At 36.3% G+C, this 27,582-nt stretch overlaps 1 protein-coding gene across 2 annotated transcripts in view; it reads left to right on the forward strand.

Annotated features, from left to right (window-relative positions):
• The first annotated feature begins 667 nt into the window (after positions 1–667).
• RhoGEF3 (Rho guanine nucleotide exchange factor 3) overlaps positions 668–27,582 on the forward strand; it is a 453,708-nt gene continuing 426,793 nt past the window's right edge. Inside the window, exons 1-2 of one of the 2 annotated variants that reach the window (XM_090375918.1) lie at positions 668–717; positions 1,317–1,464. The gene's annotated coding sequence lies outside the window, so the exon portion shown is untranslated. Of the gene's footprint in view, positions 718–1,295; positions 1,465–27,582 lie in introns of those variants that run through there. The other variant, XM_090375919.1, reaches the window with a different exon arrangement.

Raw genomic sequence — 27,582 nt, forward strand, 5'->3', positions numbered from 1 at the left:
AGCGCCTCGTAGCCTTAGCTGTTTTGGCTCAAACGCAACAACAAAAGGCATTAGGCTTCATTATATGACCTATTTTGAATCAGTTTAATGCTTGTATTTTTAAGAGCGGTTATATTATTTGCATTCCTTATTTCAAATCATTTTTTATTGGTATAATTACTTAACTTTTTTGTAACAATTGTTAAATGTTTCTGAATCAATTGTTCACTGTTCAGAAAGTCTGAAATAATTTCGAGTTAATTTTTTTATATTTTATTTTTCTTTGTTATTATTATTTTTGATTAAGACCGAGTGGTAAGAGCGAGAATGCACTAGCACACGCTCTTTGAGTAGATCGTGGCTTATTGAGGCCGTGACTGCTAAATACGGTTAGCGATTATATTCATGATTTATTGTAAACTGCTCTCACCTGGTGATCGTGCTGGAGTATAAACAAGACCATTTATTATTATTATTATTATTATTTTATCTATATACTTTATTTTTTCACTATTCGTTTTCTTCCTTTCCACCTCACTTATAATATGAACTAGTCCATACAGTACATGTAAGAGAAATGAACGTGCAAGAGTGAAACTATGAGGTAATAATAGATGTACTATATTTTCACAATAGGAAGTTTAAAACGGCCAGTTTAACCTAAACTACTTTCATAATGAAGTCCATTCTGAGATTTAGTAAACACCAGGTGTTGTTCGTTGGCTAAAATCCGAACAGGTATGGCAAATATTTTTACTGTTTGAAATATATATCGTATGGTATCCTATTATAATCAAAAATGACCGCATTAACTTTTAATTATAATTATTAATTACGAATAATATTCTATAATGATAGAATTATTAAGTAGAGTTGATATTCGGTCTTATCTTTACGTTAAATTTTTACAATTTTTGAATTCTTAGTGCATAAACAAAACATCTAAATTAAAGATAGCAATGATCTCTATTTCCTCAGGCAATCATTTTATTTTTCCGCTTTTGACATCTTCCTGCCGAAGCAATTGTATACCTACATTTCAAACTAACACACCTGTAACTTTCTTGCCAATGAGCGTCGAGATTTCATGTTGTCTCGAGAAATCTCGTTACAAGATGAAAGCAAACGAAGCCTGAGTTCTCCAACTGGAGAGGAGTCGCTGTCGTCTACAAGCTGAGAATGCGTCAGTGCGAAGATGAATTGAGAATGAATAGAAAGTGTGAAAACACGTGATTTTTTTCCAGTTTGTTTTATCGTTTGGGTTTCAGCAACTGAAAGTGTTTATTGATTTTAGCTGTTCCGTTTTTTTTTTTCAAGAATTTTTTTTCCTTTTGTAGTTTTTACAAGTGTTGACTGCTGTGTACTTCGTGTTCTGCTATACCTGTGTACTAACGTGTGTGTGTTGCGTCAAGTAAAGCCGTTGCAGGAGCAACTATAGCGCTTTATTCAGTTTGTGAAATTTTTGTTGTGGAGTTTTATTGAGAGGTAGGTGTATTTGTTTTCATAAATTTATCACGCTTTAATTATAAATTTATCATTAACTACATTTTGATATACTGTATATGCATTTTTACTGTGTGACAAATCCTTGGTGTACTTTGAGATTGTTGTACAATTAATGCAATTGGTGAACCTTGACGACTAACTGAAACAAGTTTATTAGGTTGATAAATGTGGGGAATTTGCTTGAGTGAATTTTCTAGCCGTTAACTATAAGCGAATAGGCATACTCGCATGTTCAACTGGACTTCTGAATTTCTTACACCCCCCCATCCCCACATTCCATATGTAGAGTAACGATCCATATGAACAATAACAAGTTGTATTTAGCTTATATAAATCTGATATATCGGTTCGTATGTGTTGAATAAAGTTTTGTTATTTTTATAATTCTCCACTTAATTTTTTGTTTGTTGTGTGTTCGTTAGAACAGAAAAAAAACATTTTCCACAGTTTATTGAAAGTTCATTTTTGTTTGTGAATAAATTCATGTTACCTTTTGTTCCACTGCTGTAATTAATGTTTTCAGTGACATAACCGTTGTACGTCAGTGGTGGGTGCCGGGGACTGAGAGCAAAGGGGAAACTCAAAATATGCAATGAAAAACAGTTAGGGAGCTTATTTATAATTTTTCGGATTGGGGCAGATGTTTCGATGTATTTGCTATCATTACCGGAATTGGTATTTTGATAAGATTTATTATTATTTAGTATCGACGCATTGTATTTTTTCTCTAAGTGATTTTCGTTGTGTTGCTGTTTAGTCTTCGTCCAATTTTAAATACAGGATTTGGTGCTTCATGTAATTTTTTGGCCTTTAATATGTTTATTTATCTACGCTTGCATTTTAAATGAATAGAGTATAGTATCAGAATTATTTACATTATTTGTAATAATTTTCGTATAGGTAATGTAATTACAAACTCATTAATTAACAAATCAGAGTACTTCTTGGTTGATTTCACCAAAGGGGCACAATATTTGCTCATTCATGTACCCTGATTTAATCTGCTTTAAGTTCTATAACAGTGTTCTTCGATTAAGATGCCGTCAGCTGGCTGGGAATTTCTGATAACGAGTACTGTAGAATATTTTAAATGTCAGCGCTTTATCAAAGAGGTGTTCAGGGTAAATGTAGGTTGTTATATTTCAGTGATATAATAAGAAACGCCACGATTTTTTGGGTATGAAATTATAGCGTTTATCTTCATCAAACCTTTGATTTTTTTTTTTTTTTTTTTTTTTAAGATAGGCATAAGACTTCTTTTAGTGTACACTAGCTTCATAAATCTGGCAACCTCTGGAACACAGGATGTTCCAGATTTTTGAAAATTCTCTTTTATGCCTTAGGCATAACCTTCCCTAAATCAGGGGTGGCGAACCTATGGCATGCGTGCCGAAGGTGGCATGCACTGCTATCCCAATTTTTTTGTTCCCTAGCGGTTAAGTAAAAGAAACTTAAGTTAGCACGCAACAAAATTTTTACATAAACCTATCATCAATTTTAGCACAGCTGTAAAAAATATTTGCAGGTCCTATTAGGTAATGCAATAACTTTGATGCCTAATAACTTCCAAAGAACGTTGGTCGCCATTTGAAGGCAAATGTTAACCCGTCTGCCGGATTGATCTAGTGCCGAGGTTTCCGAACTATTATGCCCTTAAAATATTTCATGTCTCCCTTCCAGAATAAGTGAAATAAATAAATTGGACAAAATTTAGCTGAGTATACTTATTTTATAAACGGAATACTCAGATCCATCTCCAAGTTCGGAATAAATGCAATACGCTTTATACCTGGATTAGTGGGATGGTTTGTATGTTTTTGTTAAAAATGCTTCATAAAAATATTCCCCCTCCAAAATACACTAAGTGGGTCCCCATGGAGCGCAGTCTTTTTTATCACTCCCCCCCCCCCCCGACACTTCAGAACCTTCTGGTAATGTACTTGCCTAAGATATAACGGTCAGAGGTTCAAATGCTGCTTCCAGTATATGAGTTACAATTTTCCCAAATTTAAAAAGTGATATAAATAGTGCGATATGATTTCATTAAAATAGAATCGCTTTAAAAACTAAATACATGCTATTTTAAAAACAGGATTGAATGTTTCAAAATGATTTTAGAGTCCCAGATAGGATATAAATGGGCTGTAGCCCCCCCCCCCACCCGTGATCAAAATAATGCGAATTTTTTTTACTGTTGTTGTCGATTTACTACATGTTGATTAAAGATTAATGAAATCTGGAACACTGCTTTAGCCCCCACCTCCTTTAGCAAGTCCTAGGACCTCCACTTTATGCCTTTCAAATACATAGTAACAGTGACATAGTGACATACAGTCTAGGAAATATGGGAACAAGAAATCAATTGGTGTTTGTAAATTATTAATGGAATGTAACACATAAATTTGGTACCTGTTATGCTTAGTCTGTACTGTTATCTAATTCATATAAAAATACAAGAAATTGCTTTTACTTTTCTTAGCATGTTATGTATAAATATATTCTATTTCTTAACAGAATATATTTATACATATTGATTTATTGATTCTGTGTGTTCACTTCTCCTTCCCAAAATATGTTGTATGCCCAATGGAGATAAGTTTGAGAACCACTGTTATGCACTAAAGAATAATAAAATCCAAGAACTTACTGACCCTTATTACAGGAGCAATATGGGTCAGTGTCATTAAATGACAATGTGCTGATTGCCAATATATTTTTATCCACTGGCAACTACTTTTATTATTAATTAACATTTTAATCATAGTAATTTATATAAATTTTTATACAGCAACACTGGAAGAGTAATTTTGCTAAACTAATATACTGCTATTGTATATTAGCGGGGGGGGGGGGAGAATTCTTATTGAAATTGTAGCTGGAATGTATTTGATTTGGCAGAATATATAGTTGTGCTAATGTTCTGGAATCATTTCCAGATATATAAGGTAAACCAGGAGATAGTAAACAGATTAACGTTAAATATAAATTGATATATGTTAAATTGAATGTACAGTAAAAAATGTATAAAATTAATAAGTTCTGCATGTTGTCCAATTCTGGTATAAGTAGAAATAAGATCACAATCGGACACAGTCCGTATTTATTTATTTATTTTAAAATTTATTGTTGGAATGTAGGAAAAGCATGTTAATTGTTCTTGGATGTTAACTTTTGATGAATATATTATAATAATGCATTTTGAACTTGGATACTTGGTTTTTTTTAAAAAAAAAAAAGACTACGAGGGAGGGAGGGAGGGAGGAAGGAAGCAGCCTACATACGAACAGTGAAAATGTATGTGTAGAACGATATAAGTATGTAGTAGGAATATTGTAGAGAGATTTGTTATTGGAAAGAAGAATACCCATACAACAAACTGGGATTTTCACCACCTTCCTGTATATGGAAGTTCCTTCAGGAAAGAAGAGGCATTCATTGAATTACCCACTCACCCATGATAACTGTAGTGGTATACACTAACCCAGTGGGCGCCTCCCTAGCCAGGTGGGTAGGAGCAGCAGTGCGTAGCACACACTTCTTGATTAGACCGGGGTTCGACCCCGTGACCACCAAATACAGAGGATGCGGTAAGGTCGGAATGACCACTGCACATCCCCGGAGCAATATGGCCTTAGTTGCTAATGCTCCTAAAAACCAAAAAACAAACAAACTAACCCAGTGAATGATGAAATAGCTTCTTACTATAATAAAATGCAGAAATAAGTGTATCCTTAAAAATAAAATACTACAAAATGCAAAATCACTGTATACAGATAAAAACATGGTTTAAATTGTTAAAATTACAAAATAAAGTACAGTAATACACTGGAGCCTTTAAAAGGCAGCTATCTATCTACAGTCAAATGGTGTAGACCATGGTGTAGGTATTTAAGGATGTGTTGACACCTTTTAAATACCAAAGAAAACTTGCTATTACCAACTGAAGAACTGTGGGTGTGTGGGAATAAAACAATGTCCAAATGTGCCTTTTGTTTCAGTAATGAACTGCCTGAAATGTAATGAACACGGGCTCCTCACATCACTGTCAGTATTATGTGCTGAATAACAAATCTTGCATACTCTCAAGCTACTTCAATATGTGAACAATCAACAATAGCAGCTTCAGGAAAAATGTGACAGCCCTCTTGTCTGAAGTGTTCTTCCCTAACTGATTTCCCATAATCTATCTTCCTGCTAGCTCTAATGAATTGTCCTGGGCAATCTTTGTCTGTGCTGTTTTCAGCGATGAGCTGCATGGGGGTTTCATGAGATTTGGTATAACTCATTGATAAGAAATTTCAGCAAACCCATTGATCCAATTTATTCATGTGTTATGTAGAGAGGCTCCTGAAGGTTAGTTCAACTCTGCTATGATAATACACTACTAACTCTACATAATGGCCAGAAATGATTATAATGCTATGTTTGTGCCATGGGGGTTTAATTGTTTCTGGCTGCTTAGCTACCAGAAATCAGCAATCACCAGAAAGGCTGTTTTCCAGTGCCTGTCACAAGGAGGCTAGCCAGAACTCTACATGTGCGCTGTCCTTAGTGGACTAAATCCTGCCCCCAAGGAAGTAGTGCAAGTCCTCTGCATACCAACAGTGCAATACGAGAAGATCCTGTCCTTTGCAAGAGTGGAGAGCTCGGCAAAACAAATCCTGTCCAGAAATGGGGCCAATGTGTGGGTGGGGGGAAAGAAGCAAAGTATGAAAAAATAAAAGGACTTTTCAGATAAAAGAAAGAATTATCAGAGAATCTGGTTGAACCAATACTGAATTCAGACATTTTTGTTTGGAGGAGAAATTACAATTGTTATTATTTTTCAAAATTACTGAAGCTGTTGATCAAAAAACAGCAGCTTTGCACTGGCTGTTTTCCCTATGTAATTCCCCCCCTTTCATATTTGATATTTGATTTGATACCCATTTCATTCCTACTCTCTGCATATTCATCAATCATTGATGTAATACTGCAACTCTACCATCCTGTTAGCTGCATACAGGATGATGAATGATAGTGTGTAGGATCCTAAATATCCTTTAACCTGGAGTTATTGAAGTGCATATCTTTTGTTTTCTAGCAGCACATCCAGTTGTTGCATTCTGTGTCCTTGCATTTTGATAGAATCTGACTGGTATCCAATTGGTGAAGCACACAGGTTTTTCAATTGACATTTGCATGGTGTCAGGCAAGATAATAAGGGAGATAATGTTCAAAACTCCAAATTAAGAGAGAGAGAGTGAAAAACAGTCAAGAAATAATTAAAAATATGTTTTTAATGTAAAAAAAAAAAATTTATTTTTCATAGCAGATTGAAATTTAAGGTGGCATCAAAGTGAATGATTCTGAATTTTTTGCTGATTTTTGAGATTATAAATGGGGTAATTTTTACCCAAGTGCACATGTGATCCTGAAAACACATAGTTCAACTATTTTCCCTTAATTGGTCACACCTTGATCCAATCAGACAGTAAGAAATGTATGCATTAACAGTGAATGAAAATGATTCATTGCCCCTCCCTCCCTCCCTCCCTCCCCAAAAAAGTCCTAAAGCTCTTTAAAGGGTGGGTCAGTTGCATTTTAGAGATAATCATTATTCATTTCCCCTCCTCCTCTGGTCTATTTTTAGAGGTGCTGTAGTGTTATGCCAGACCCTATCCATTAGACTTCTAGATAAGATTTCTTTTCTAAAGTTCAGTGGGTGGGGGGGTAGCCATGTTGTTTGGTGATCCATCATTATTCAATCCTCTATCTCTGGAAGTGCAGTGGGATTGATCTCTATCCAGTAAATTCCTAAATGTGCTATTATTATGTGTGGTGGATTGTCAAAAAAAGTGTATTACCCTCTAGCACATGGACTTCCTATATATTTCTCTTCACTCTAGAGCCATTCGTACAAATTAAATTGTCGGAAAAAGAATCTCTTCTACTCCCCCCCCCCACTCAAGGTAAACTATTTGAGCTTAATGTGGAAAATCATTAAGAAAATTGAGAGCTTCACTTTCCCAGCCCATATAATGGCAAACACATTGTCCACACTATATATCCATACATGTAATGGAGCAGGAAATTGACTCTCAAAAATCCTTGATTTATACTTCCTTAATTGCCAAATTAGCAATAACTGGAGAGCCTATAGCAATGCTGTGAACCTGCCCATGCATAATACCCTGATATAGTATAGTTTGCTGTATACACTTTCACACTTTTCTATATATCTTCAAGAGGTCTTGCCTCTTAATTGCATGCTTTGCATCATGTCCATTTGTGATACTTATGAATAGACATCAAAGATTTTTACAATCTTCAAATACTGTACTTGAGTAGAAAAAATTAAAACAGTTTTTATTATTCCTGATAGTGAAGCTAAATTGGCCTACAACAGTATGGTTGTCCACAGATCTGCAGCACCCCTGGAGATGGTAGTAGTAGTAGTAGTGGCATGTGATGCAAGAAAGCAAGTGTATGAGCTTATGCAGCATCAGCCAAAAAAAAAAAAAAAAAAAAATCACACCATTCCCTCCAAATGCCTGTCCAGTTCCTCCTTAAATTTATTCAACCTATCAACTTCCACAACGACAGATGGAAGTTTGTTCCAGCAATTTACCACCCGCTGGCTAAAGGCAAATTTCCGAACATCTATTCTACATCTGTCTTTTCTTAATTTGAATTTATGCCCCCTTAGGTTCGTAATCTGAACAAGTGGAAGGATCCCATCAGAATTCAGTGCTCAACCCATTCAAGGCCTTATTACACCTCAATCAGATCACCGTGCAGGTGCCTAGTCTCCAGCCACTGCAATTTGCAGAACTTAAGCCTCTCTTGGTAAGAGGATCCCTTCATTCCCCTCGCCAATCTTGTTGCCCTTCTCTGTACACACTCAAGTAAATCTACATCCTTCCTAAAATGAGGCCTCCAGACCTGTACGCAGTACTCAAGGCGTGGCCTGACCATTGCCTTATACAGAGGGATAATCACCTCCTTTTCCCTGCTAGCAAAATTCCTATATATCATTGACAAAACCCCATGACCTGCCCTGGCAGCCTGTCTGCATTGCTCAGAAACCTTAATATCTGACTGCACAATTTTACTCCCAGGTATTTTTCATTTTCTACCACCTTAAGTGTAGTACCACACAGTTGGTACATTTCTCTGGGGTTACTTCTACCCATACTTTGCATTTGTCAGATAGTTAGATAGTTCATGAGTATGGTTATCAGACAACTTAAAAAAGAGGATAGATTCTTTTTTGCTTGTTCCCTGTCCAGCAGATATTTTAAATATTTGATATTGTGTGGCTTTTCACTCCTTTCAAGCTGTATATTAATTTGTTTGTAGTTGCTCTATCAATTCTCCTTTTTTTTTTTTTTTTTGTATCTGAAGTCAATGTCCTTTTAAACCATTGGCGTCTGGTAACCCTAGTCATTGAAAATCTGTGACAGCAGCTACCACCAGAGGGCTTTAAATAATTTTAAAGGCTCTGATGGTAGCCAATTATGATCATTTTCAGCCACTGCATACATTATCTGGGCTTAACAGAATGGATCTGAGGATCCTATGGGCTTCTCAGATCTGTATGTGTATATACTGGGATGATGGCTGCATATATATTTGTGCAAGAATTAAGAATTTATCTGTAGAAGGAAGGGGTGGAGTGGTGCTTTTGGCTCCACTCTTGCCTTCTGCAGATAATTTATACCTAAATTTTTTCCAGAATATATATATTTGTATTCTGGGATATTGTTCATTGGTCCTGGGCATAAGAGTTAATTCTGAGCAATTCATTTAGGTTGCCAAGACGGTTCCTGGGGTTTTGTCAGTGATACACAGGAATTTTGCCATCAGGAATAAGGAAGTGATTATCCTGTTGTGTGGCAATGGTTAGGTCACATCATGAGTACTGCATATAGTTCTGGAAGCCTCATTTTAGGAAGGATTTGGATCTGTTGGAACAGGTGCAGAGAAGAGCAACAAGATTAGCTCTTATCAGGAGTGGCTTTAGTTCTGCAAATTGTAGTATCTGTGAGATCTGTTTGAGGTGTTTAAGACTTTGAATGGATTTAGTAAGCTCAATACCAATGGCATCCTTCCTCTTGCTCAGACTACACCCATGAGGGGGCATAAATTAAAATCGAGCAAGAATAGGTGTGTGGAAATTTGCTTTCAGCTGTTGGAACAAACTTGCATCTGGTGTTGTAGAAGTCGATAGTTTGATTAAATTCACCGAAGAACTATTCAAACTATTAGAATTGACAGGTGATATGGGAAGGTTTTTTTTTTTTTTTTTTTTTTGCTGATGCTGTATAAACTTCTGCCCTTGCATTGTTTGCCAATACTAATTTCTGGATCATGGAAGGTGTTATGTTGGGAAAACAGTGCCCAGATTTGAGATTGTCTAGGGGAGAGCAAATTAAAAGTGTTGAGAAGAGAAATTATGGGAAATATATTGTGGCAGTATATTTCAACTTGTTTGTTGTATTTCTTTGACACAGGTGGTCCCAGATAGAGGCTAGAGGGGTTATAGTAACCCCTCTTTTGGTTAAAATAACATTAACTTTTTTACTGCTACTTGATCATGAACTTAATGATTCCCCAAAAGATTGCTTCAGCCCTCTTTAATTTCTTTAGTCCCTCCTGCCCTTCAGAAAATTATGGCACCACTCCTGCTTGAATAGGATGAACAGTGGTATCTTACATGCTCCTTTGTCATTTGAAGTCTGTATCTGGGGGAGACTCTCATGATCTTCGATTGTAGGTACTAAGTTGTGATTCTACCAAATCTAGCCATCTACCAAAGTAGTTAAATTAATTAATTAAATTGGCATTCTTTTGGTTATATCTCATATTGTGGATGCCTTCACAACAATTTGCCATGGTATTGTACTACCTTGAATAAATTGCACTTCACCAGTGGAGAAGACTACTGTTATTTATTCTCAGCGGATACCACCACCCAGACAGCACTGTTTCAAGGCTTGTTGGCTTCTCTTCGGTGGGTGGGCAGGTACCCTGGTGTTGCAATAGTGACAACCCAGTTATGAAGTATAACTTCACAATATGAGAGATGCCTGATGGTGTGCAGTGATATAGACTATAAAATATTTAAGGGCAAAAGCCTCATGCTATGAGGTAGAATGACTAACATGTAGGTTAGTGCAAAAGCATCATTTTAACATAGCCATCTACCAAAGTAGTTAAATTAATTAATTAAATTGGCATTGTTTTGGTTATATCTCATTGTGAATGCCTTCACAACGAGTTGCCATGGTATTGTACTACCTCGAATAATAACACTTCGCCAGCCAATTTAATTAATTTTATAGTCTATATCACTGCACACCATCAGGCATCTCTCATATTGTGAAGTTATACTTCATAACTGGGTTGTCACTATTGCAACACCAGAGTACCTATCCACCCACCGAAGAGAAGCCAACAAGCTTTGAAACGGTGCCGTCTGGGTGGTAGTATCCGCTGAGAATAAATAACAGTAGTCTTCTCCACTGGTGAAGTGTTATTTATTCGAGGTAGTACAATACCATGGCAGCTCGTTGTGAAGGCATTCACAATATGAGATATAACCAAAACGATGCCAATTTAATTAATTTAACTACTTTGGTAGATGGCTACATTAAAATGATGCTTTTGCACTAACCTACATGTTAGTCATTCTACCTCGTAGCATGAGGCTTTTGCCCTTATAGTTTAAATCATAAATATTTATTCTAATTTTGAATGTGTTTCTTGTTCTTTTTTTTCTTTTGTTTTGTTTTCTGTTAATGTTTGATCAATCATTTGATTCCTTACCCAGTTCTATAGTTTAAAATAGGCTTCTTACAAATAGTTGCTAACTTTCATCTGTTAGCATGCATCTGACAGACCCCATTTTCTCTAAATTATCAGTTATTTTAAACCTGGAAATAAATTTGAATTCTGCTGTGTACTCTCCCCACCAATATTCTCTAATGGGTTATACTTTATTTTCTGTTTTCATTTAGTGAGCAAATACTTTTACTTTTCTTCTAGACAACTCCCATTTTCCACATGATGTATAACATTCCAGTGACAGATATCTAATCTTGCCATATGATTTTGCTGGCTAAATGTGAATAGCTGATAAAAATTGATGTTCACATTGCATCTGCCAGATGCCATGTGGGCATCAAAGTTTCAATATTGGTGGTGGGGTGGGGGAATAAGTGACTTAAATTCTAAAAAAGAATTAAACCTTTATTATTGGTTTCTCTCATTTATTTTTTTATTTAGTTTAAAAGCTAAAAATAAATTTTTTTTTATAATTAAAACAAAAGAGGGGAGTTAGGGACACCACGCAAGTGTTCTTGTTACAACTGAGGGTGTGAGTGAGTGAAGGTTAAAAAACACTCAACTTTTGTTTTTGATTGATTTCTCTTTTGCTCCAAATGAGCTTATTTTACTAACGTCCTACACTTACAGCTTTATTAATAAAAGCTTTTCTGTTCCTCCATCTGTATTAAGGACTGTGCTTCGATATGCTTTTTATATGCTTCGATATAAAAAAATTTTTGGTTTAGTCTACACAGTAAGTTTCCTTGTCTCTTCTAACTTTTTTGTTTAGCTGATTTTCATGCCAACCTTTATACAGTATAATAATAAGATTCTTTATTAATAAATCATAAGCATTAGTGATTCTGTACTCAGAAGGATCTTACAATACATTGCCTATACAGAAATATAGATTCACGTTACATAAATTAACGAATAAAGATAAGAAAGAAAAAAAAAAACATAATAGTAATTAAAAAGAGAAAGTTGAGTAGAATGTAAAATGACATCAGCAAACTAGGACCAGCACTTTCAAAATTGTCCTTTACAAACAGAAAGATAGGCCAAGATGTCATCCCGATATGCCTTGTCAATAGACCACATGTCGATGTTGAGAGTGTCCATAGTCACATTTGGGAAATGCCTCTTGAAATTCTGGAGTCTTGAGCACAAGGAGGGGTACTGTGGAGGTGTCTTCCTGGCAAATGCCAATCAACCACGTCCCAGATCTTGATGTGATCATGCTTGGATGAGCACAGATGAAGGAATGCCTTTATTTTTAGTATATGGGCTCTGTGGGCGTGTATTGCAAGTTAGAGCAGAGTGCTGATTTCGATGTCGCGTAGATCTGGTGAGACCACAAGTTAGCCAACTTTGGCACCCAGAATTTGACAGTTTCCCAAGGCTGGTGGGTGGTGTGGCAGACCAAACTTCCTCTGCATAGGAAAGCACACTACTGAAGTAAGTTGCGAGGTATTTCCTGATTATCTGTTTATTGTGAGTTTTGCACAGATCTATTTTCATTCCCCAGAAGGCTTTCAAGGCTTTGTAATACTGAGCTTGGATTTGCTGTTTGTGAGTTTCATATCAAGGATTACTCTTAGGAATCTGACACTGTCTGTGGGAGTCAGAACATTTCCTGCCAATTTTGGAAGTAGAGAAGCTGCAGTGTCAGAAGAAGTTATCAGACTTGGTGTAAAGATGAGATAATATGAGAATAAAGATATAATTTATTCAGAGATTCTTGGATATCTTGAGTTACTATTAACAGCACATTAATATACAATAATAATCCAAATTTTACAACTTCTGTTTCCAGTAGCTTGCATTCTTTTATTAAATGGGTATGACAATTTTAAAAGAAGTGTTGATAGGCAAACCCTCCTCACACTAAGTTTAAACAGTTTTTCACTGTTGTTCTTATGCAGGCTTTTAATTCCCTTCAGAGATAATCTGTCTTCTGCTGTTGACCTCTGCCAGGTTTTGTGGATATTTATTATTATTTGACTATACAATTGCTTTACATTGTATGCAGGTACAGTTATCCATTTTAAAGCATTTTTGGCGCTTCAAATTAATTATGGTGCTCATTACCAACTGGAATACTATTACTGACTACTTTATGTTATTTCTATGTTAGCTGTTCAAATTATGGTGCTTGATTCAGGATCCTAACTATAGCCCATTCTTGCAATTGAATATCTGACCTTCAAATGATTGAACTTAAGTTGCAAATCGACTCCTGAGCTTTCAAAATATGAACTGTGAAAATTTTGTCCATCTCAGCAATTCACTTGAAGAGGGCCTAGATGAACATCGTAACAGTAGCAGTGACCTTTCCATTGTACTGTGGAGAGTGCCAATGTGAATATTGTGAGAGACCTCTGTGCCCTGCCTAAACCAGAATCAAGAAAATACATGCATTTTTCCTTAAGTGAGAACTTAAGGAAAAATGAAAATAACCATGAGAATGGTTATTTTCACGTAGTTTCAGGTGGACATGGATCATGGCAATTGCCATTGGATGAGTGTCATCACATTACTAGCCTACTTCTGATTCCATGTGTAATTTTCACTTTTGTGATGTTTAGTATATTTTATTTCAAGGAAGCCTGTATTTTGTAAACCCCTCTGGGATACTGTACTGGGTTGTTATTTTTATAATTAACCATATGGTGCAAGGAAGCCTGAGGCTTTTGCTGCACCAGCCAAAAAAAAAAAAAAAAATTTTCTGAGAGAGAGTGAGAGTCAGAAGTAGAAGGGAATCACCAAGAAAGAGAAGAATGATGATATCCAGTTCGGGACCCATGGTGCCAAGCCCATACTCATCAGATGTGAGCCCCTGGGGACAAATTGCTTTTTATCTCTCTCTCTCTCTCTCTCTCTCTCTCTCTCTCTTTCTGGCATTAAATGAATTTTTCATATATATATGAGGTGAATCAAAAAATTGGGACACTGGCTCTGTGGCATCATAGTGTTTGGTGACTCATCTAGATATATTAATGCAGGAATAGCTCATTTATCTGCACAGTCAGTCTGAATTAGCATGTATTGAATAGGTGGGTTTTTTTTTTTCAAAATGATTGATTTCACAGTGCAGTGAATTTGTATCAGATTGTTTCAAATTAGGGAAAACAGAAACCCATGAAATGGTAAAAACAGCTTATGGAGAAGCTGTGTTCACAGAATTTTCAGTTGTCTGCAAAATTTGAATAGGTCACAATTAATTTTAATACAAATTTTGGGAATGTGACACTTAACCAACCATCCTCACTGATGATTATAGAGAACAAGTTTTTCTATGTAGGATCATCTTTTCCATTACACACTGTGCCTAGAGAATATGAAAAAAAAAAACAGTAACTCAAAAAAATGAAATTCATGTAGAATTCAATGATTTTATTCCAATAATAAAGTTCAACAAACTCATTTTTAAACATGCCTTTCTGAGATAAATTCTTTCTGTTTTTTTTTTCTGTTAGCAAAAATCATCAACATCATCAGAGTTTGTATTGCAAGTAACTTAATGCTGAAATAAGTGTTGTGGAAATAACTTCAAAACCAAATTTATAGGAATGCTTTCAAATTTTTAATTAGAATCAAAAAATTGTAAGGTCATTTTGATATTTTTACCTCTGGACTGAAGAGTGCCTATAACACCAAAAGACAATTCTACTCACATCAGTATCTTTGTAACATGCTGTTGCTGCTGAGCCACACTGTTTGTTCCATCATTACTGGGAATGAGTCATGGGCCATTACTGAAAAACAAACTCCAGTGGAAGACCCCATCTTCTCTAAGGCCCAAAGATATCAAGACAATCTCAGTCAAATGTGAAAGTCATGCTTTTTTTGATTTACAGGGCATTGTTCATTATGAACTTGCCCCAGAGTGAACAAGGAATACCACATAACAGTTCTACAGCAATTACATGAAGCCATTCAAAGAAAAACAGCCAGAAAAGTGGGTTTCAGAGAATTGGTGCTTGTATAATGACAGTGCACCTCAACATTCAGCACTTCCCATTCAAGTATTTGTTGTCCTTAATTGCCAAATTTAGCATTGTATGGTTTTTTTTTTTTTTTTATCCCAAGCTTTAAACCCACTTGAAAGGTTACAGATTTGTAGAAATTATTCGGAATGTAACACAAGAACTGCTAGAAATTCTGAAATAAGCATATCATCATGAATGTTTTCTACGAGCTATGGAATCTGTGTAAATAGTGTCAAGGAGATCCATGTGAATAGTTCATAAGCTTCATTTCCCAAATACTGTATTTGTTGAAAGAAAAAAAAAATTTGAGGGAAAAAAAAAAAAATCATTCCATGATTTTTTTTTTTTTTTTTTTTTTTTTTGAAAGGATAGATTCCTAGGTACTATTTTTAAAAGCATGTATTATACTAAATAAAGTATTTTTTTATTACTTTTCTCTAATTTAGCTTACTGCAAATATTTTAGGAACCTCTGTTAGACTTAAAATTCTGCTGTTTTTTCCCAGCCTGCATTTCAACAGTACAGTGTACTTTTAAAACTTCTTTCCCAGGATATTTGTATAGATTTTACCTGGTATATTAAGGCTTGAAATTCCACACTGTGTCAGCATTATTCTCCTTTTTTCTATATTGATGCAATTAATACTTTTGCTCCAATCTTGGAACTTTTCTCAGAGAGAATGACTGTTTGTTTTACTATTTTCATCCCAGATTTCAGCATACAAAATTTCTCTTTTGCTTTTGTTTAATAATTTCATCAGTTTACTCCCTACTTCTCCCCTCTGCTCTCCTACTTTTCTATATTAGTTTGTCCTTTATGATTTTTAACTACTGTATCTTAGTTTTTCTTTTTTGAGATTTTTAACTAAATATCAAGTTTTTTTTTTCCTGATGCTTTATTTATTGAGTTTAATTTATTTATAAATTAATAAATAAATTATTTATTAATTTATTCAGTTTAATTCTTCTGCAGTAAAGGTTTTACTGTGCTTTAAGGCTTTACACCATAATGGTGTGGACTAACAAGGGCTGGGATAGTTTGAATTATAGAGATAATTATATGTAAATATTGTCAAGCCATAGTTCATAAAATAACTTATTTGCAGTCCAGCAATGTCCAATGGGGGGGGGGGAAAGGAAATACTATGAAAATATCTATAATCCACACAAGTGAAAACAGAGTTAAAAAAAAAAATAAATAAACATTTATTAGTAATAGTTCTTAAATAATAAACAAATTAATGTGTTAAATGCTAATAACTAAAAGTAGCCTTTGTGTAATTAAACTCCCCCCCCTTCTTTTCACTTGCAGGTTTTTTCATTTGAACTGCCATAGTTGTTTCTACTTTAGCACCATACAAAGTGTCTGAAAAGTTTTAGGACAGATTTATAAATTAATCTCAAGAAAAAAATATTACCATTTAATCTTCAAAGTACATCTCTTGTAATTCAGTACACCTCTTTGTATTGCTTCTAGATGGCTCTGTGGAACTGATCTTGTGGAACCCTGTGTAACTCCTTCGTCACACTGTTTTGGATCTCTGAGATTCTGTCAAAATGGTGCCCCTCTAGGTTGGATTTCACTTTGGGGAACAGAAAATAATCAATGCCGAATATGGGGATAGTAAAGCACTGTAATTCCCTTCCATGGAGAAACTGCTTGACGATGGTTGTGTAGTGTGAAGGGGCATTGTCATGAAGCACTCGGCTGCATCTGGCCTCACGTGCTGAATTCTTTTCAGCAGTCTGTCCATCACTCCTCTGTAAAGTTCAGAGTTGACTGTCTGCCCTTCTGATACAAACTCTTTGTGCACAAATCCTTTCCAATCAAAAAAACAAAAAATCACCAACATTGTTTTGGTTTGACACTTTTGGAACTGGAGTTTCTTTGGCCCCATCAAATTTTTTCCAACCTATTCAGCTGATTGTATTTTTGTATCAGGTTCATTGGCAAAGCACCATGATTTATCATCAGTTATGAATTTTTAAATATGTCTGGATCGCTGTCTACCATTTCAGTCCATTCCTCCTTCTGCCATCAATGCATGCAGTACTCAGCGCAAGCACACTTTCCTTTTTTATTTATTTATTTTTTTTCAAATCTTCAATTGCAATCGAATGCATGGTATCCATGCTGGTCTGCTATCTTTTGAAGGGACAAGTGATGATCTTCCATTAACAGCTGGCAAACTTTTTCGATGGTCAAGTCTCTACAAGGCTAGGATGGATGACCACCCTGTGAATCGTCCTGAACATCTTCTGGCCCTTTACAGAACCACCTATACTACCAAAAAATGTTGGATCATGGTCCATAGTTCATGTCCATAAGCTGCACTCACCATTGCAACTGCTTAAGTTGCAATGGTGAGTTACTGCACCAACTTTCAGTACAACACCTTTGTGCACATTGATGAAACTTGGCACTCATTAAGTTCAGAGTTGTTAGTGAATAGTTTCAACAGTAGCCAATGTATGGTTCTAGTAGTGTTGTTTTAAAAACAAAATACTCCGAAAACTTTTCAGTCACTCTTGTATACATTGGCCATTTTATTAGGAGCATAAAGGTTTTGCTATATGCAAAAATATATAAATCAAGGAGGTCACAGGTGTGTGAGCAGGTGCCTTACAGAGAAGCATTTTACCGCTATAAGACATGACTAGTGTCCAAATCAGTTCAATGGCAATAGGGAACAGATAAGATTTTGCAAAATTCTAATGAAGTGTGATTGCTAGTGCACATTTAGCAGGTGCTAACAACAGAGAGGATGGTTGCATTTGTTGAGTTCTCAAAGGCTAGTGTCATTAGTCATACAGCATGTCCCACCCAAGAATCATTAGATGATTCTTGAGGTTATGATGAATGTCGTGGTGAGATCCAATATTCCTTACATTTCAAGCGTACAGCTCTAAAACGGTGTTCGCAGGCCGGCCGCTAGATAGTACACCGGACCAAACCTATTGGTAACTCTCTAGGAGGCTTCCGGATCAGCTAGTGTATAATCTTGCTACCTCTACTCTGCCAGATAGTGACTGGAGGGAGTCCGAGTAGTGTGTATGCAGGGAGCATTGTCGAGGCCACGTTATGTCAAGGATCTGGGTATATTCTTACCACATGTACGCCATATCCAAAAATTTCATTACTTCATACAGCATGTCCCACCCACTTTTTCTTACTATTGAATACACCATGAATTGTCAAAATAATAGAGCAAGCTTATCTGCGAAAAGATCTAAACCTCCCAAGGACTTCCTAATTCATTTCACAAATATACGTGGTCTCAATTCCAATCTCAACGATGTCCATTTCCACTTGCAGTCTTCCAAACCCTGTGTACTTTTTCTGACTGAATCTCAGTTATCAGTTGATTCAACTACTGCTAATCTCAGATGTCCAAATTATTTGCTGTATGATTCCTTTCGCCTCAAAGGTGGTACTTGTGCATATGTCCGTTCTGATATTCCCTGTCAGAGACTTGGCAATTTGGAATCTCCTCTCTTTGATCTTCTCTGGCTTAAAATCTCTACCTCATTGTGTCAAATTCATCTGTTGTCTCTACCGTTCTCCCAACTCCACTAATCACTTGGAGCTCTTTGACTTCCTCTCTTTGCAACTTGACTTTCTCCAGTCCAACTTTCCTAACAGTGAGGTAATATTCCTTGGTGATTTTAATGTTTACAACTCCAGCTGGCTTCCATTTTCTAGTCGCACCGACCCAGCAGGTCGAGATGCTGAGGCTTTTGCAATTACTAATGACCTAACACAGATTGTTCATTTACCTACAAGAATACCGGACAATCCTAATCATACAGCCAATACGCTTGATCTTTTTCTCACAAACAACCCTTCTAAGTACAAGGTCGAAGTGAGAGGTCCTTTAGGCACTTCAGATCACAACTTGGTGATTGTCTCTTCTCCAGTGGAACCTTTATCTCATGGCTATTCCCAACCTCGTATTGTTTGGCATTACAAGAATGCAAAATGGGATGACCTGCGAGACTTCTTTTCTTCTTTTCCTTGGTCGGATTACTGTTTCAAAACTTCTGATGTCAACGTTTGCTCAGATCGTGTCAGTGAAATTATTCTTGCAGGAATGGAATCCTTTATCCCACACTCCACTTTAAAATCTCGTCCTTTATCTAAACATTGGTTTTCCAATAAATGTGCTAAGGCTGTGCAGGAGAAGAATGTTGCATATCGTAATTGGCTTGTTTCTAATTCTTCAGTTTCATTTTCTGCCTACACCAAAGCTCGCAGCAATTGTAAAGCAGTTATTAATCAGTCCAAACTAGAGTTTGAACAGGCTAAGAGTAGAAAACTTGCTTCTTGCCCTAATGGTAGCCGAGCATTCTGGTCTCTTGCCAAAGCTATTGGCCGCAACTTTTGCCCATCTCTGCTCCCACCTCTGTCAAAACCAGATGGTTCTGTTGTCACTTCAGCCAAGGATAAAGCTGACCTGCTAGCATCCCATTTTTCTTCCAGTTCATGTATTAATGATCTTGGTAAAACACCTCCCACCATTCCTAACACGCTCCATTCAATGCCTCCTGTGGTCTTCTGTCAAAAGGATATCAGAAGGATTTTGATGAATCTTGATGCTAAGAAAGCTCCAGGTCCTGATGGTATTTCTCCACTTGTTCTCAAAACCTGTGCTCCTGAACTTACTCCTATCCTTTGCCGCCTTTTTTCACTTTCTTATTCCAAAGGTGTTTTTGCTTCTGCTTGGAAATTTGCTCTTATCCATCCAGTTCCTAAAAAGGGTGACAAATCCCTCCCATCCAATTATCGTTCCATTGCAATTACTTCTACTCTTTCTAAAGTAATGGAGAAATCAATTAACCGCCAACTCTTAAACTACCTAAAAACCTTCCGTCTGATCAACGATCGCCAGTATGGATTCCGTCAGTGTCGATCCACTGGTGATATTCTGGCTTATGTTACCCATTTATGGACTAATTCAATGGAAAGGTTCGGTGAAACACAAGTAGTTTCTCTTGACATCTCAAAGGCTTTTGATCGTGTTTGGCATAAAGGTCTTCTAAACAAGCTTCCATCTTATGGTTTGCCAACTGTTTTTAGTAATTGGTTATCCAGTTTTCTCTCTGATCGCTCACTGAGGGTGATGGTAGATGGCTCTCTGTCTTCTAACGTCTCCACTAATGCCGGTGTCCCCCAAGGTTCAGTTCTTTCCCCCACTCTTTTCCTCTTGTATATCAATGACCTTCTTCCATTGACTGGAAATCCTATCCATAGTTTTGCCGATGATAGCACATTGCATTCAACTTTCCATTTTGAGAAACCTTGTCCTGCTCAATCAGCTTCAAGTTCTCGAAAATCTGCTGCCAATTCCTTAAATGCCAATCTTCAGGTAATTCTCCAGTGGGGCAAAGACAACTTAGTCGATTTCAACCCTTCTAAAACTCAGTCTTGTCTTATATCTTGCAAAAAGGATTCTTCTGCTCCTATGCTTATCTTTAGTGATACTCCGATTTCTAGACAAAATGATATATCTCTTTTGGGGATTACCCTGACTTCTAATCTCTCTTGGCACAAGCACATTACAAATATTGCTTCCTCTGCATCTAAAAAACTTGGTTTTCTCTTTCGCTCTCGGTGCTACTTTTCTTCCAAACAGCTGCTCACTCTGTACAAATCGCAAATCCGCCCTGCCATGGAATATTGGGGTGGTGCCCCCAAAACCTCTCTCAGGCTTCTTGATTCCATTCAGAAGAGGGCAGTTAGTATAATTAATGATTCATCTCTAACAGAGTCTCTCCACTCGCTTTCTCATAGACGCACTGTTTCTGCTGCATGCCTCTTCTACAGATACTTCCATGGGCACTGTTCTTCAGAATTGGCTTCTATAATTCCCACTCTCTCTTTCAAAACAGTCCGAACACGTGCAGCCAACATCCATTTACCGTCCAACTTTAAACCCACAGAACCAACTTTTCATCTTTCTCATTTATTCATTCAACTGGCGTTTTCGGGAACAACCTTCCTTCATACGTATTTCCTGAAAATTACAATCTACAGAAGTTCAAGTCCAATATCAACAAATATCTTCTTTCGTCTTCTCATCCTCCAACCCAAGCACGGTACTAAGTACTATAGGTTCTAATACCTCTCGTGTTTGGGGTTCTCATAAAAAAAAAAAAAATTAGTCTAACACAGTGGTCTCCAAACATTTTTAGTTGTGTACCCTTTTTTTACTTAAAAAGACCAGCGTGCACCCTGGAATAAAAAATTAAATATACAAGTTTAATATATTTTGTTGTTTATAAATCATTTACATGGAAGACATTATATCTAAAATCACATATAATTTTAAAAGATCACAAATAAAAAATACAAAATTAAATTGAAGTTCAAGTACAAAATGATATGAAATCATTAATGTAACAAGTGTAGTTAATGTAATGTAATACTACTTGTTTTATTTATAAATAATTTAAATGGTATGCATTATATCTAGAATCGCATATATAAAATCACATACATAGTGGCAGACAGAAAAACTGCATCATCTTAAAAAAAAAGTAAAATTTGTTTTGAAACATAAGATATTGTTTGATTACAGTCATTTTGTTTGTTGAAAAGCAAAGGTATTGCATCAGACAGTGATTGCAAGGTATTGCATCAGCCGTTTCTATAAATACAGCATTGGAAGGGTATACACGCCCAATAGTATCCTGTTTTGCAGAGGTGTAAGTATGGCTCCGTATGTTCAGTTGACACAGAAAAAAAAGTGCAGCAGTTGCTCTGTCCCAGGAAGGGCTTTCTATGCGCGCTATCGCTGATAGAATAGGATGTCAACAGTATCCCGGGTGTCGAAATTAAAGTGTGAAACTGGTGATGTGAAGAGAAGACCTGGATTAGGCCGTAAGAGAGTGACTATGCCTTCCCATGATTGATATTTGAAATGGCTATGCTAGTGCTACTGATCTAAAACTGGACTTTGAGATGGCCTCTGGTGTTGAAACAAGTGCACAAACTATCCAAAGGTAGCTTTTGGAATGTGGCCTGCATGCTTATTGACCCAACAAATGAAGAAGTGACTTGCTTGGGCTAAAACACATGTTTCAGAAACAAAAGAGCAATGGGAGACCGTCATCTTTTCTGAAGAATCTAAATTCAACCTGCATGGCTTGGATGGGAAGCAATATGTCAGAAGACAAAAATCGGAGGCACACCATCCTGACTGCATAATGCCGACTGTAAAGTTCCCAGATGGTCTGGAGATGCATAACAAGCAAAGGGGTGGGGCGAATTAAGTTTATTAATGGAATGGTGAAGGCAGAAACCTACACTGCTATCTAGGAGGAGGAGTGCCTGAAACGTTTTATTAGGGATTGCCACACAATATCCAAAACTGCATTTTTCAAGTGTTGCAAGAACTCACCACCTTGCCACACTGCAAAATTGGTAAGTTTTAGTCTATTTAGATTTAATGATGAGTTTGTCTTGTTTCACAAGGCTTAAAACATACTTAACAATGTTTCCCCCCCTTAAGATGCTGTCATACCTCAGAAATTTTGACATTATAGTGTTGTACTGGCCCAGCAACAGTTCAGATTTGAATCCTATTGAAAATTGCTGATACCTAATGTCATCTAAAATTGTTCGGAAGAAGCCAACAAGTAAGATTCAGCTGCAGGAGAACATTGTAAGGGTGTGGTACCATGAAATTGGACAACCGTATATCCAGAAGTTGATTAACTTTATGCCAGATTGTTGCAAGGATGTATTTGCAGCTCGAGGAGGAACAACAAAATATTCAGGACTTATTTGTTGATTTACAGTACACAATACTATTATGGTAACTTGTCATTTCATTTTTAACATGTAAATGCAATAAAATGTATGTTCGGTTGTCTAGCAGGGATAAGGAGATGATTATCCCCTTGTATAAGGCAATGGTCAGGCCGCACCTTGAGTACTGTATACAGGTCTGGAGGCCTAATTTTAGAAGAATGTAGAGCTTCTGAACAAGTACAGAGAAGGGCAACAAGATTAGTGAATGAACAAAGGGTTGCTCTTACGAAGAAAGGCTTAAGTTTTGCAAATTACAGTGTCTAGAGACTAGGCACCTGTGAAGTGATCTGATTGAGGTGTATAAAGCTTTGAATGGTTTGAGCATGCTCAATACTGATGAGATTCTTCTCTTGCTCAGAATAATCACGTGAGAGGGAAGAAATTCAAATTGAGGAAAGATAGGTGTTTGGAAGTTTGCTTTTAGCCAGCGGTGGTTTATTACTGGAACAAATGTCCATCTGTCATTGTAGAAGTTGATAGTTTAGATTCAAGGCAGAACTAGACAAACATTTGGAGTTGAGTGGATGGTGAAATTAGTTTTTTTTTTTTTTTTTTTTTTCCTCGTTGGCTGATGCTATATAAGCTTGCTTTCTTGCATCATGTACTTATGCTAATGGTTACCATTAGCATGTACCTATGCTAATGATTGCCATTTGCATGATTTCTCATATTTCCATTAATTATGCATTTTATCCTTTGGGAAGATATGGCAATTAAGTATATCGGGTGGAGTCTTTTTATTGGATTTCATTCACAGAGATATATATCCCATCTAACAAATGCATTTCGAACATTTCTGCAACCCAGAATGCAACACAAAACACATTATTTGTAAAATTTACAAGTAATGCAGTTTTTTTTTTTTGTCCACCACTGTATAATTTGAAAAGGTCACAATCTAATTCAAAACAAAATGAAATTAAAGTATAAAGTGGTATAAATCATATCAACAGCACTTTTTAGTGGGAACAATGTGCTTGAATATTATTGTTGTATATCTTAGATATGGGCAAAACCGATGGCATGATCAAACAATGTCACATATTGTAGAAGAAGCATGTATTAAAGAAGCATTATAATTTTTATTTTCAATTATGTTTTGAAAAATTAGTTTTCATAATTAGTAAATACTGATTTATTGTGGATTATCTCACACACCCAACTTTGTTAGACCGCTGGTCTAACAAATGGAAAACATCTTGAAGAGACACAGTTATGTAGGGTAATGTAGTCAGGTGCTCAGCATTGGGAGTGGATAATCAAGGTGTAAAGTTGTCAGACAATAGGACAATTAACCTCTGTATTTAATGCAGGAACATTTAAAAGGTATCAATTGCTGTAACATGCAGAGAACCTTCCAAAAATATGCTGAGAGTAGGAAATCTTCACAAAAGTTACTAAACCTTGGATATCATTTAGAAAATATGGCTGCATTGGTGCTAGCAACACAATGGATATGTGCGGGATGACTCAAGGCAAGTTATGTCTGATTGGGTCCCAGTATACACTTTTGAATACCAGTGGAAGAGTGCAGGAAGAAATGGAGGAAACCACATGAGCCACTAGAAATATGCTGTTGTATATGGGCAGCTGGAGTAGGTTTTCATGGCATACGTACCCTTGGTTTTTGATCCAACCACAAATGTCAGAGCATATCTGATCATTGTGAATCAGGACACCTAACAACATTCCCCACATGGATGGGGGTACTTCAAAGGTGACAGTGTAGCTATCCTAGTGGCATAGCCAGGGTAGGGTCAGCAGGTACATTGTACCCCCTGATGCCAAAATCTGGTATTGTGGTGGTTTTTTTTTTGTGAATGTACCTGCTGACAAAAAATCCTGGCTATGCCACTGAGCTATCCACTGTGGCAAAAGTGTGAAAGAATGGTTTTAATAACAATATTTGAGCATCAGCCCTGGCTAGCCAATCTTATTATCTCAATTCCATTGAGAATCTATGGGATGATCTTAGAATCTGTCTTCATGAGCCAAACATCTGTTCACATTGCTCCAGGGATTTGGGATAGCCAAAAAATGGTTTATATGACTGGTCCAGTATGGACCACCATTGCACTGGAGTACATTTACTTTCATTTAATTTCATTGACTCCCTAGAGGCATCAAATAACTTCTGTTGTAATAATTGAACCAAATCAAATGCATTAATCCTATCCAACTCAGCTAAGAACATTTCACCAAAAATTGTCCTAACAAATCTGTCAAACCTACCCCAGTCAGCGTGCTTAATGCACATAAGGAATCAATTCTGATTACAACTAGATCAAAGCTGAAAATTAGTAAAGCAGCCTCTAGTTTGTCATGATTCTTTGAGACAATTCTAATAGAGTTAGGATATCCAGTTAGCTGACCTCTATAAACATAAGGTTCCTGAACACAGACAATGTCAATTCTTTCACATTCACAAACTAATCTTAGTTCATTTGCTACAGATCTTGTATGCTGTGCATTAATTTGGAGAACCTTGAGTTTGCTGCACATATTATTTCTATGGGTAAGGGTGCTATTGCTCATTACCATGAAGCGCAGAATACATTCTTTCCTTAGTAATTTTCAGTGCAAATATGTATTCAGGACATTTCTTATCTCTAACCAAATGAGCAGCACACCTATTTTTTTGCACTACAATTGGAACAACACTGAGGTTTGTTTTTTATTTTTGCAGAATTTAAAATTATGACCCATCACATCACAATGACTGCAAACTATCACTTCTGCATGTCTTAGAAATGTGCCCATACCACTTCTAAGACATGTAGAAGTTATAATTTGACAATTATAACAAATGGTAACCAAATGAAATTCCTTAAACCTGTAAGGACATCAATCCAATAAAGATCCATGTTTGTTTATCAAGAAACTTTTCAACTCTACAGGATATTTCCAAGATCCAGTTAATTCCATTTTTGTTCTTGTTTTCATTAGAAAAACGTATTTTTACCTCGTCACTGATGTCATTTCTGCATAGATCCATATGTATTAGGTTTCTTTCATATAACTTTAGATCTTTTTTATGTTTTTAATTACATCATACAATATTATTTTAAACCAGGTTTCTTAGGCTTAGTGATATTCAATCTCACTTTCTTTGAGGTCATTTGGCTTAATATCCTCGGTCTCCTTGTTAGATTAAGTCTCAATCGCAATATCCTTGCCATGTAGTCTTTTGCATTCTCCTAATTCGTACCTTTTTAAGCGAATTTTCCATGATTTTAGAGACCTTTTTTTCTACATCCATGCTAGACTTAAGTTTAGAATCGTGCTCAGGCCTCAATAGAAATAGATTATTTCTAAGCCCATTATTCTGCTTTGCATGGCTGTCATAATTAGTTATGTTATCCTTCCTATTTTCCTTAAGACCATTTTTAACAACCTCACTGTATAGCTTACCAGTACACCTAAAACCTGTAATTATTGCAATGTATTCAGTTAGTGACCCTCTAAACATCTATTTCTCTCTTTCAAGCATTCATTATCTATTCCCAATTTCAAGGCTAGACTTTCCAGATAACCCCATCTAGCCAATATATGAGAGAGAGAGAGAGAGAGAGAGAGAGAGAGAGAGAGAGAGAGAGAGAGAGAGAGAGAGAGAGAGAGAGAGAGAGAGAGCACATCATTATTGATTCCATGTTCTTAGCAAATAAAAATTTCTCTAACTTTCTTCTCATATGTCACGACAACATTGATTGGTTCATTACGGAAATCGTTAAGTTCTTGTTTCTGCTTATTTTGGTTATTCAATCCATCTCCATCAAACAGCTGCGAATCTATTAAATCTGGTTCATAATCCAGTTTGCTTTCTGCTAAATCTTGCAACTGATATCCAGAAGCATACTGATGTTTTTTGGCACCAATGTTGACAGAATTAAAATTATCAATGTCCTCAACTGGATTTGTATATTTACTGTCAATGTTTAAGTCCATTTCGATATTCCTGTTCACTTGTCTCATTTCTTCATCATTATCCTTAAATACCTCTACTTCATTTAATACATTAGTCAGATTTTTCTTATGTTTATTGCTTCTCCTCAAAACAGGAGATTTACTCTTAATTGCAGTAGGAACGGCCACAGAACTGTCTCCTTCATCACGATAAACATGTTTACCACCTCTTGTCGTAATATAATTCTCAGGGGTTCTGCTTCTTGAGGAGGCAGAGCTGTCAACATCCAAGGCCCTGCCAGAAACAGCCATAGCCCAAATCAACATTGCTTTGTTTGACAGGAGGGTCATGATGCTTATTACTTTCAAATTTGGCCCCTTCAGTCTTTAGCTTATTATCTTGCTTTAAGACTTTTTTAAATATCCTGTGGGAACCCTTACTATCAGAATTTGGAAACCCCTCACTGTCTTCCCCGTGTTTGTTAAAAAAACGAATTTTCTGTATTTACCTCATCATTTATCCCCCCCCCCGACACAGTATCTTTGTTAGCACTCATTTTATTCATTTATGCTTATTAAC

This window comes from Mastigoproctus giganteus, chromosome 6 (genome assembly GCF_048544385.1).
Source record: "Mastigoproctus giganteus isolate SK-2022 chromosome 6, ASM4854438v1, whole genome shotgun sequence".
Classification (NCBI taxonomy): domain Eukaryota; kingdom Metazoa; phylum Arthropoda; class Arachnida; order Uropygi; family Thelyphonidae; genus Mastigoproctus; species Mastigoproctus giganteus.